A 12,162-nucleotide genomic window follows, 5' to 3' on the forward strand; every position below is an offset into this window, starting at 1 on the left:
TCACTTTCCTGAGAAAACCCCAAAATGGGGTCCCGAAGAGCAGGGCACAACCAACATGGGCTGAAAGCAACAAAAACCACCCTGCAAGGCAGGGGCTACCATCCTCCCCATTTCACAGATGAGGAAACTGAGGCAAACAGAAGTTTAATGACTTTCCCATGATCACACAGCCAGTCAGTGTTTGAGGCCACATTGGGCTCAGGGCTTTCTGACCCCCGACCCAGTGACAAACATCCCGTGTCAACAGCCGTCTACATATCCACAGACATCTCTGTGGTAGGAGGAAGGAATCAGGATGGGGTCAGGGGGCACTGTCAATAGGCAGGGGGCCTGAGTATCCAGAATGGAGGGGACACTGGAGCTGGGCTTTGAAGTAAGCCAAGGATTTGGGGACATGAGGACAAGAACCTGTTTTAGCATTTTTAAAATGCACAGAAGATCTACCTTGTTATAATTCAATAATCATTTGCCATCCCCCTCCTATGGATGAAAAACTGTGCTTACTACAATAGTAATACTGATGCTACTAATAATAATGGTACAAATGGCGCTGTACAAACGTGATCTCACTTGATCCTCCCAACACAGGGAGATAGGTATTACTATTATTCCCATTTCACAGGTGAGGAAACTAAGGCAGTGACTAGCCCAGGGTCACACCATCAGTTCCTGCGGTTGGATTTGAATGTAGGTCTTCCAGAGCACAGGTCCAGTACAGAATACACTGCACTACCCAGCTGCTTAGAATATTAATGCACATTTTTCATAGGATTTAAGGTTCACAAATTACTTTTCATGCCTCATCTCATGCATACTATAGGTGAAATTGGTCTCCCTGCTTCAAGTTTCTCTCTTCTCTAATTCATCCCCCAAATAGTTTCAGAGTGATTTTCTTCAAACCCTGTCTCTCCGCTTCTCCACATACTCCTCTGGCTCCCTATCAGTTCCAGAATCAAATAGGAATCCCGTTGATAGGCATTTAAAGCCCTGTACCCTCTGGCCCAAAAGTGCCTTTTCAACTATATTATTCATTATTTTCCTTTCCATCCTGTACAAGCTCTCTGTCTGCCTCAGTCTCCTCAGCAGTAAAATCGGAATGATGGTAGCACCTACCTCCCAGGGTTATTGGGAGTATCAAATTAAATCACATTTGTCAAACCAGCACAGCTTCAGGCACGTAGTAGGTGCTATAAATACTAGTGACAATGATGGCGATGATGACGATGGTGATGAGGAAGCATGTGGCAGGTGAGGAAAACGCTGGCTTAGAATATCAAAATCATATATAAAAACTCATAGAATAGGATGATGAAATCTAAGTGTCTGAGGCCAACTCAGGGTGTCCTGACTCCAGGTCCATCGATCTCTCCCCTTCACCAAACTACCTAACTTTTAGAGACCAAAGGTGGTCTGGCCAGTGCATAATAGTGCCTGATGATTACAATATAATTATATTTGATTGTTAGCTCCCACAAGTCAGGGACTGACTTTTGCCTCTTTTTGTATCCCCAGGGCTTAGCATAGTGCCTGACATATTGTAGGTACTTAATAAATGCTTATTGGCTGACTGGTATTATAGCACTTTCATGTACTGTCACATTAGATCCCCTGAGCAGGGTTCTAGCTGTAACCACTGCCAGTACCATTAATCCCATTTCACATAGGAGGAAAACTGAGGTTCCCAGGGGTAATGTTGAGAAAGACTCACCCATATGGATGCAATTTGTAAGTGTCAGAGGCATGATTCACAAGATTAGAGATTTGGAGGGGCCTTAGTGACCATTAAGTCAAACCTCCTCCATTTTATAGATAATGAAAATGAAGCCAGGGAGGCTAAGTGATTTGCTCAGGTTAAAGTAAATTGCAGAAAATATATAAAAATAGCTGGTGGTAGAGCTGGGGAAAGGCCCAGGTCTCCTGGATCAGATGAAACCACAATGACCTTGTGGGGAAGAACATTTATATCCTACCACAAGGCTACTCTGAAGTCTGCTGATCATGTTACTCCTCTGGTTTGGGGTAAATGGCAGCTCTACATAACTTACTTAGGTTCCCTCTAGGAACCACTAAGATTGCTGCTTGCCTTCCTGGCTCCTCACCCCAACCCAGCATAATTTGGATGAGTAATTCTATCCAGTCCTCTGTGGTGCATTCATGCACGTGTCTTTGGGTTTGATATATGTGTGTCTATTTCCCTAAGTATTCACTTTTTGACCTTCATGCTTGTTTTTTAAGGGATCGCTTCCCACCCTTTGAATTAGGGATTAACCTAGTCCAGTGTTTAGCAGCTTTCCCTTGAACAGAGATCTCTGCTTTCCACTCTGAGGCCAACTCCCAGTTTGTCCCGTTATTGGACTTTTGAATCCCATGGGAAAACTTCAAGGTCAATGGGAGGGGCACAGGGCCACAGGGCAAATCACAGATGTGGTGGGTATTGAAGATGAAATTCGGAGCTTGATTGTTTAAAGTAAGAAAGAAAGAATGCAGAACTCATTTATGCATTTGCTCACTCATTCTTTCATCAAATGATCATTTAAGCACCTGTTATGAGTTGTATTGATGGACAGGAGGTCATAATGGAGAAGAGCCTGCTTTTGAATCAGAAGGACCTAGGTTCAAGTCTTGTCTGGTGGCTAAGTGATCCTGAAAAGTTCACTTAACTTCCTAAGGATGTCACTTATAGGCAAGTTGTATTAGTGGTTATGAAGCCTCAGAACTCTGAGTTCTGCATTTTGGAGGGTGTTTCCATATTGGGTTGAGTCATAGGTCTTCACCCATTTTATCCCTCTCCCCCTCCTCAAAAAGTCATATTCTAGGAACCGGGATGTGCACAGATTTGAGATTAAATATTGCCTTGCCATCTGGGTCATATTGAACTTGTGGAAGACAAGAACTGGGGGAGTTTGAGAGATGTTTCCAAGTATTGGAAAGGCTGTTCCCTAAAAGAGAATCTCCTTATTCTTGGCACCCAAGACCACAAACAAGACTAATATGGGGAGGGAGTGTATGGCTGACAAGCAAATGTAGGGAGGCTTTCAGGTAAATTTCCCTGATAATTAGAGCTAACCCAAAGTGGGATGAATTGCATCAGCAGGCGGTAGGTTTTCCCAGTTTGGGGGTCTTTGAATAAAGTCAGGATTACCATTTGTTGGTGGTGGGTGTAGCTATAAAGATGATCCCTTTTTCAAGTATGAGTTTGACTAGTTGGTCTGTGGTGTCCACTCCAACTCAGATGCTGGGATTTGGGGAGCTCAGAATCGTTCCCATGGATGGCTAAGGTGACAACAGAAAATTCCCATGCATGATATTGTATGATCCATGCTAAGAGATTATAAAACAGAGAGCTAGAGATGCTTGATGGGATAAACATCATGACCTTGGAAAGGAGAGAGCAATCAGAAAAGGCTACGCAAGAAAACACAGCTTGCAAACCCACAAGAGTTTTCTGTGTCAAAACAAGCCCTGTTGGGGAATGAACACATCCTCAGGGAGCTAGTCAAAATGTCAGAAAAAGGAAGACTTTGCTCATTGCCTGAGGGCCCCGAGAAGCAGGAGCTCTGGTTGCACAGAACCCAGAATCCGAATACCAGGCTTCTCAGCTCAGCCTCCCTGCAATTTGTTCTAGCCTGTTACGTGACCATGCCAAGTGACTTCCCCAGACTGGGCTCCAAATTGGTATTTAATGTAATGCTAATGTGTCTCCTTAACCATAGGGATAGGATAAAACTATGTGTACTACTAACCTACTGGAGATATTGGGGCTAGGTGACAGTCACAGGAGGAATTTAACTGAAATACTTTGCATGTTGTGAATTATTATGTTAACAACAATAATAATACCAATGGCAACATAGATGGTGATCATGATGGTGTGATGGGAGAACTGGGCTTGCACTGAGGGGACTAACCAATGGGGGCCCAATCCTCCAGTTACAGGCAGGCTCAACCAATAAGCAGGAGCAGTCATTACTGTGGTAGTTGCTTATAATGTTTGTTGACTTGACTTGCTAAGAATATTAAGAAAAAAGGAAAGAGGCCTCTGTCCCTTTTCTAAAGGTGCTAAAGGTGGAGAAAATGTAGCCAGCTACCTAGATGATAGTGATAGACAGACAGACAGACAGATAGATAGATAGATAGATAGACAGATAGATAGATAGACAGAGAGGTAGATAGATGGACAGATAGATAGACAGAGAGGTAGATAGAGAGAGAGAGAGGTAGATAGATAGACAGATAGATAGAGAGAGAGGTAGATAGATAGACAGAGAGATAGATAGATAGATAGATAGATAGATAGATAGATAGATAGATGGGTGGATAGAAGTAAAGAGGCAGTGGTGCATTAGATAGAACCCTGGGCCTAGGGTCAAGAAGGCCTGAATTCATATCTAGTCTCAGACACTTACTAGTTGTGTGACCTTGGGTAAGTCACTTAACCTCTATCTGCTTCAATTTCCTCAAATCTCAAACGGGAATAATAATAGGTAACATTTATTTATAGCACCTACTGTGTGCCAGGCCCCCGAGCTAAGAGTTTTACAATTATAATTTCATTTAATCTTCACCACAACCCTGGGAGGGAGGTGCTATTATTATCCCCACTTTACAGATAAGAAAATTGTGGCAGACAGAGGTTAAGTGACTTTCCTAAGGTCACACAGCTAGTAAGTGTCAGAGGCTGAATTATGTACTTAAGTCTTCCTAACTCCAGACCCAGCATGCTGCCCACTGCTTTTTAATAGTACCAGCCTTTCGGGATTTGTTGGGAAATTCAAATGAGATAATATATTTAAAGTTCTTACCACAGTGCCTGGAACATAATAAGCCTTTAATAAATGCTTCTTCCATCCTTCCTTCCCTGATGGATGTAGATAGAGCATTTATTAAGTGCTTAGTGTGTGCCAGGCCCTGTGTTAGATCCCACTGCCAGGACCTGAGATGCAGCTATGAATGCATGATCTGTTCAATGTAGTTCAAACTTACTGGGCACAATGTCCCTGGGGCTGTCAGCCTCCATATGTATATGCAGAAATAAGTTTGACACAGAAAATTGGGTCAAACAGCCCCACTGGGACATGATCTGAAGTGAGCACGTGTAGAGTCCGATAAGGAACGGGGGCTCAGGATCAGGTTTGTGTGACAGAAAAGGCTGTCCTCCCAAGGTCCTTGTCAAGGATTTAGAGCAAAGATCAAGAGATGGAACACCCTCCCACCCAACTCACCATTCACTATCCCTCCTGATCCTCCTTCAGGTCCCACCTTCTATAGGAGGCCTCTCCTGCAGCCCCCTCCCTAGCAGCCACCTTCCTTTAAGGCTACTTTATATATGCTTTGTATGTTTATCTATCTATCTATCTATGCATGCATGCATCCATCCATCTATTTATCTATCTATCTGTCTATCTATCAATGCATCTATCTATCTATCTATCTATCTATCTATCTATCTATCTCAATTCATATTGCCTCCTGAATTAGAATATAATCCCCTTGAGGGTAGCAGCTTTTAATTTTTCCTTTGTGTGCCCATGGCCTAGCACGGTGTCTAGAAAGTAAAAGCTTCTTAGTAAATAATTATTGATCGACTTAACAGAGAAGAAAACCAGTCCCAGAGAAGGAACATGATTTGCCCATGGTCAGTGCCACAGTCAAGATTTGAATCCAGCTCTCTTGATTCTAGATCAGCTGCTCCTTCCACTATGTCCCAAAATTGCTAATTGTTCCCTATTTTGCAGATAAGGAAACTGAGGCGTGGACAAAGAAAATGGCTTGTCCTGCATAAAGAAAAATCATTTCAAACTAAGCAGAGAGCTGGGTGCTTGCAAATTGAATTTCTCTGCGGGAACCGTGAAATAATTAGCTTATTAAATTGAAGGGGGAGGTCTTTTCAACAGTGTGTTATTGTGTAAGTGTTCTTTGTTTTTCCTTAACATCCAAATGTAGGACAAATATTGAATGAACGAGGACACTGAAGTTGGCTAATGACAACGAATACTGTTTATTTAACTAATCAATTTGATTGCATGAGATGCTACATGTAATAAGCTTCCATTTGGCTTCACTTGCTCAGAGCCTCAAAGTTTACTCTTTGGAGACAGTTTTCATTATGGAAAGTTGTATGGAAAGGGATAAAGACAACTTGGTGAAATAGAGCAGACACCAGGCTCAAGACTGTGTGGAAATCACCTCCCTTCTCTCATACCACTGGCTCCCCAACCCGAGACATCAATACGTTGGACAAACCGATCTCTAAGATCTCTCCCTCCAAGGAGGGAAAGCACATTCTGCTTTCTAAGACCCCACCTAGCTTCTGCATTCTGTGCCTTCATGTTCTATTTTCTAAGGTACCTCTCAGTTCTGGCATTCTATGTCCAATGTTCAAAGGATGCCAACAGCTCTAACAACTAACACCTTGAGGTCCTTCCTAGCATCAATAGTCTCTCTTCTCAGGACCGTTCCAGCTCTGCTATTCCCAATTCTCTTTATTCCTCTTTGAGACCTCTCATTCTCTATATTATAATGTCTCTCCTAGATCTGGATTTTAGTTTGCTAAGTTGTTTTCCAGTTATGACATTCTCCATTCCATGTTCTAAATTCCCACCTAGCTCTGACGTTTCATGTTCTATGAATGAATAAATGAATGAATGAATGGGAAAAAATTATTAAGCTATTACTATGTGCAAAACAGTGTGGTAAGTGTTGGAGATAACAAATAGGAAAGTCAGGCAGTTCCTACTCTCAAGAACTCATATTCTTTCTTCTTTTCTTTTTAAAAGTATTTTATTTTTCACAATTACATGTAAAAACAGCTTTAACATTCATTTTTTAAAGTTGTGAGTTCCCAATTCTCTCTCTCCCTCCCTCCTTCCTGTCCCCCCTCATTGAGAAGGCAAGCGATTTGATATGTTATACATGTGGAATCATGCAAAACATATTTCCTTATTAGTCATGCTGTAAAAGAAAACACAGATTCCCTTCCTTCCCCCCCAAAAAAAAGAACCAAGAAAAATAAGGACATATAGAAAATTTTAAAAGTTTGCTTTAATCTGAATTGAAACTCTGCCAGTTCTTTCCCCAGAGGTGGGTAGCATGTCTCCTCACGAGTCCTTTGGAATTGCACAATCAATCGTACTGTGTACAGTGTTCTGGTTCTGTTCACTTCACTTTGCATCAGTTCATGTAAGTCTTCCCAGTTTTTCTTCTGAAAGCATCTTGTTCATTTCATATATCATAGTAGTATTCATCACAGTCATGTACAACTTATTCAGCCGTTCCCCCATAGATGGGTATCTCCTCAGTTTCCAATTCTTTGCTAAAACAAAAAAGAGCTACTATAAATATTTTTGTAAATATGAGTTCTTTTTACTTTTTGAAAATCTCTTTGGGGTACAGACCTAACAGTGTGTAACCAGAATGGCCTTTGTTTTCTTTGAATGACTCAGCTTACCTCATTGAGCCTCTGGACACTGTGGCTTGCTCTTCCGGGGCAGGAGGCCCGGGGAGCATGCCGGGAAGCAGACAACTTCCTGTGTGATGAGTCATGGGGCTGGCTGAGGGGAGGTGTTAACGGCTATGCTAGGGGGAGGAGCCAACTCAGGAACCAATCGGCCCTGGTCATTCGGGCGGAGCTTGATGATGTCAAAAACCCTATAAGAGGGGAGAGGACAGCTTGAAGAGTTCTCTTTTCCTTTTCCGGTTGGAGCCAACGACAGTTACAGAGGCAGTTACGACAGTTACGTCAGTTACAGCCACAGCGACAGACACAGCTGAAGCAGGAGCTGCCAGTAGCAGAGCTAACCTACGGGAGAAAGCTGAACAAAGACTTCAGGCCATTACAGCGACAGTTACAGCGACAGTTGGAGCCAGAGGCAGTTACAGAGGCAGTTACGACAGTTACGTCAGTTTCAGGCACAGACACAGCTGAGGCAGGAGCTGCCAGTAGCAGAGCTGATCTACGGGAGGAAGCTGAACAAAGACTTCAGGCCAGTGGGTAATCTTATTACCATCGAGGGGGAAGCATGATTTTGCTTTACGCAATCATGCTTCTCTGTAGCCTCCTGGTTACTCTTGCAAGGCGTACTTATTGGGCCTGGAAGATTTTGATCAACATATCAAAATGGGGCTTCTGGTTCATGGGTTGGTTACTGTGGAGCCTAAATAAATGTTTTGATTCTTCTGCCTTCTACTTTGAGAGTTTCTTATATCCGGCGGTTCCGAACCTTTCAGACATGTTTATGATCCTCTTTGAGATTATAAACTCTGCCCTCCTGATACATTTGGCGTCACGAACAGGATCGCTAGGTATAAGATCTCTATTTAGAAGCAGAACAATTTCAGAGGAAGAGATGAATATCCCAGGATGGGAGGATCCATTTTATTCCTCCCTAGCAAAAGAATTGGCTAAAAAAGCTGGACCCTGTGAAAACTGGGAACCAAGGCTACGGAGAGGAGATCCTAGGGATTTGGAAAAGTGTTTACGAGAAGTTGGGATTCAGTCAGGGGCATCACTATCTAGGCAAAGCTGGATAGTGTTATCAGCCTACCGGCTAGTATACGAAAGATTGAGATTAAGTGAAAGACATGGGGGCACTCCTACCCCACAGGAAGAAGGGGAATCTCAGATAGCAGAAGACCAAACTGACTCAAATGAGAACTTTTCTATTAATGTGGCTAAGAACAACAGGAGACCAAAAAAGCCCAGAGTGCATTTCAACCCAGCCCAGAAAGAGCCTGACTGCCTGCTTCGTCCTAGCCATGGTGGCAGAGGAAGTGAGTGGGGAGAGAATGAGACAATGTTAGGGGCTGAGGCACAAAACACTACTGGGGTTCAGGATGTGCCTCACACAGAGAATAGGAGATGGTTAAATGATCAGACAAGGGCTCGACCCATACAAAGGAGGAAGACAGAAACCCGAGGTGAAGATTCAGTTACAAGGGAAATTCAGGAAGATTTCTCACCGCAAGAGGTCACAGATATTTTGAGTAGATTCAGCCAAAGAATAGGAGAACCATTGATATCTTGGATGGTAAGACTCAGTGATCAAGGGGCCGGTGGAATATCAGTAGATGGGACAGACTGCATGAGATTCATAGGTATCAGCCATGATCCTCTAGTTCAACAAGCTTTTAGGGAACATCATCAGCAAGGAGATGGTGATAGCGGGACTACTCTGTTGGCATTAGCCGCTGTGGGATGCAATAAGAGATATGCTACTGATTCTATGTGGCCCACTGAGCACAGACCCTGGTATTCACTTAGAGATTGTATCATGAGACTAAAGGAGGAGGTAATGAAGACTGCCATTATGACAGGAACTGCAGACAAATATTACAATGATTCAATGGAACTGCCTCATAGGAATTTAATAATTAGGACAGCTCCCCCTGCTTATAAACAACTAATTTTGAATTTATTACTTGGAGAAGTAGGGAGCCGTCTTACAACAGTGATAAATAAGATTTTACAGTTATATGACTTAGGTGACTGGGGAAGGGATAGATCTCCTCAAGAGAGAAGAGTGAATAACCAGCAAACTTGGCGCCAAAGGAGAGTAACAAGGAAAGAAATGTTTACTGCTTTATTGAGAGCAGGGGTAGGTTTTGAAATGATAGATGGAATTCCAACCAATGAATTATATAGAATGTACAGAGATAAAGGCCTTGATAACAGGAGAGATAGGGAAATAAGAACTGCTCCTGCAAATGCTACAGATGTTGAACCTTCAAACCCAAGTGAATCATATGAAAGGGAATACTAGGGAACAGGCCGAGCCCCAGTCCAAATTAAGGAAATACACAGGCTGGATTGTAGACCTCACATTAACTTGACCATATATTGGAAAAATGGGTCAAGTACGGTAACTGAGGCATTAATAGATACTGGGGCCGAGGCCACCCTTATTTATGGAAATCCAGACAAATTCAGCCATGGAACTCCTATTACCATCACAGGACTAGGAGGGACTGAAATATCAGCCAGACAAGTTAAATTGATGATGAAAATTGGACAGTTGCCCAAGAAAGAATATAGTGTGGTTATTGTGCCTATTCCTGAATACATCATTGGAATAGACATTTTGAAGGGTATGACCTTAAATTTACCTGAAGGGAAATACCAATTTGCTGTGAGGAAAATAGGCATTAATGCAGTCTTAGTGGGGAAAATCAAGATGGATCCAATCACTTTGCCCGAACCTTCTGAAGTAATTACTTTGAGGCAATATCGTGTGCCAGGTGGGCAAGATGAAATTGCCAACACTATAAGAGAATGTGTTGAGGCAGGAGTGTTAGTCCCTACAACTACTCAATGGAACAACCCTGTCTGGCCAGTCCGAAAATCAGATGGAACATGGAGGATGACAGTAGATTATAGACAGCTGAACAAAGTGACTCCTCCCTTGTATGCTGCTGTTCCAGACACGGTTACTTTAATAGAGAGAATACAAAAACATGAAGGGACTTGGTATGCAGTTATTGATTTGGCCAATGCCTTCTTTACGATCCCAATAGACCCCAAGCAATGGAATCAGTTTGCTTTTACTTGGCAAGGCCGACAGTATACATTTACACGCCTGCCGCAAGGATATATTCATAGCCCAACTATTTGCCACAGGATTGTAGCTGAACATTTGGATGAATTAAAGTTACCTGGTGTACAGCTTACACATTACATAGATGACATCATGATACAGGGAAAGAATATAAAGGAGGTGGAGGAGAGTTTAGTATTATTAATTGACCATATGAAAAGCAAAGGATGGGAAATCAACCCCGCAAAGGTTCAAGGGCCAGCTCAAACTGTAAAATTCTTGGGGATACAGTGGAATAGAGGACTGCGAGAAATTCTCCCACAAGCTCGACAAAAAATCCAGGATTTTCCCACCCCTACCAATAAGAAAGAGGCCCAAAAGTTCATAGGGCTGTTTGGTTATTGGAGACACCACATCCCACATTTGGGACAGATTTTAAAACCCTTGTATAAAGTCACCAGAAAGAAATATGAATTTGACTGGGGACTTGAACAAAGTAGAGCTTTTGAGGAAGCAAAGGCTGCTATTCAATTAGCTCTAGACTTATGGCCTATGCAAAATGGGCCAGTGGAGTTACAAGTGACTGTACAAGATGACTATGCAAATTGGAGTCTGTGGCAAAAACAACAAAGCCGAAGTGTACCTTTAGGCTTTTGGTCAAGGAAACTGCCCTCATCTGGAGTGCAATATACACCTTTTGAGAAGCAGCTGTTAGCTGCATATTGGGCTTTAGTAGAAACTGAGCAACTAACTCTGGGTCATGAAGTGGTATTAAGGCCTGGAATTCCAATTATGACTTGGGTAATGAGTACCCCAGCTTCTCACAGAATTGGACATGCACAAGAGGCAAGCATAATCAAATGGAAGTGGTATATTCAGAATAGGTCCAGAGCAGGCAAAAATGGAGTTTCTGCTCTACATGAATCTGTGGCGAACATTGATACTGAGAGCAATGAAAAGCCCCTTGAATCTAAGCAACAGATGCTACCATCCTTAGTGAAATGGAATAATGGATATGACGGACTAAATGAAGAACAGAAGAAACATGCTTGGTTTACTGATGGGACAGCAAAATATTTAGGACAGAAGAGACATTGGAAAGCAGTAGCCTATAACCCCTGTACAAGGAGAACTCTGGAAAGTTCTGGGATAGGTGGAAGTAGCCAATATGCTGAACTGATGGCAGTGCATCAGGCCATCAGAGCAGAGAAAGGAGGACAGTGTCATATATTTACTGACTCGTGGGCGGTAGCTAATGGATTAGCTACGTGGATGCCTATATGGAGGAATCAGAATTGGGAGATTCATGGCAAACAAGTTTGGGGTAAAGAGTTATGGGAAAATATATGGGACATGTCTTTGGTTACAGATCTGTCAGTTTTTCATGTTGATGCTCATGCAACCCTGACCACACCAGAACGTGAGTACAATGCACATGCGGATCGACTAGCAAAGATTGCTACTGAATGTATTGTCCCTACTCCGACTCCAACTGATGACCCAGCCTTAGCAAGATGGGTCCACCAGACTGCTGGCCATTTAGGGGTCCAGGCTACCCATCGATGGGCACAGGATCGAGGTATCAGTATTTCTCATGCGTTGTTAAAACAAATAACAGAGGAGTGTTGTATAT

This window comes from Trichosurus vulpecula, chromosome 3 (assembly GCF_011100635.1).
Source record: "Trichosurus vulpecula isolate mTriVul1 chromosome 3, mTriVul1.pri, whole genome shotgun sequence".
Classification (NCBI taxonomy): domain Eukaryota; kingdom Metazoa; phylum Chordata; class Mammalia; order Diprotodontia; family Phalangeridae; genus Trichosurus; species Trichosurus vulpecula.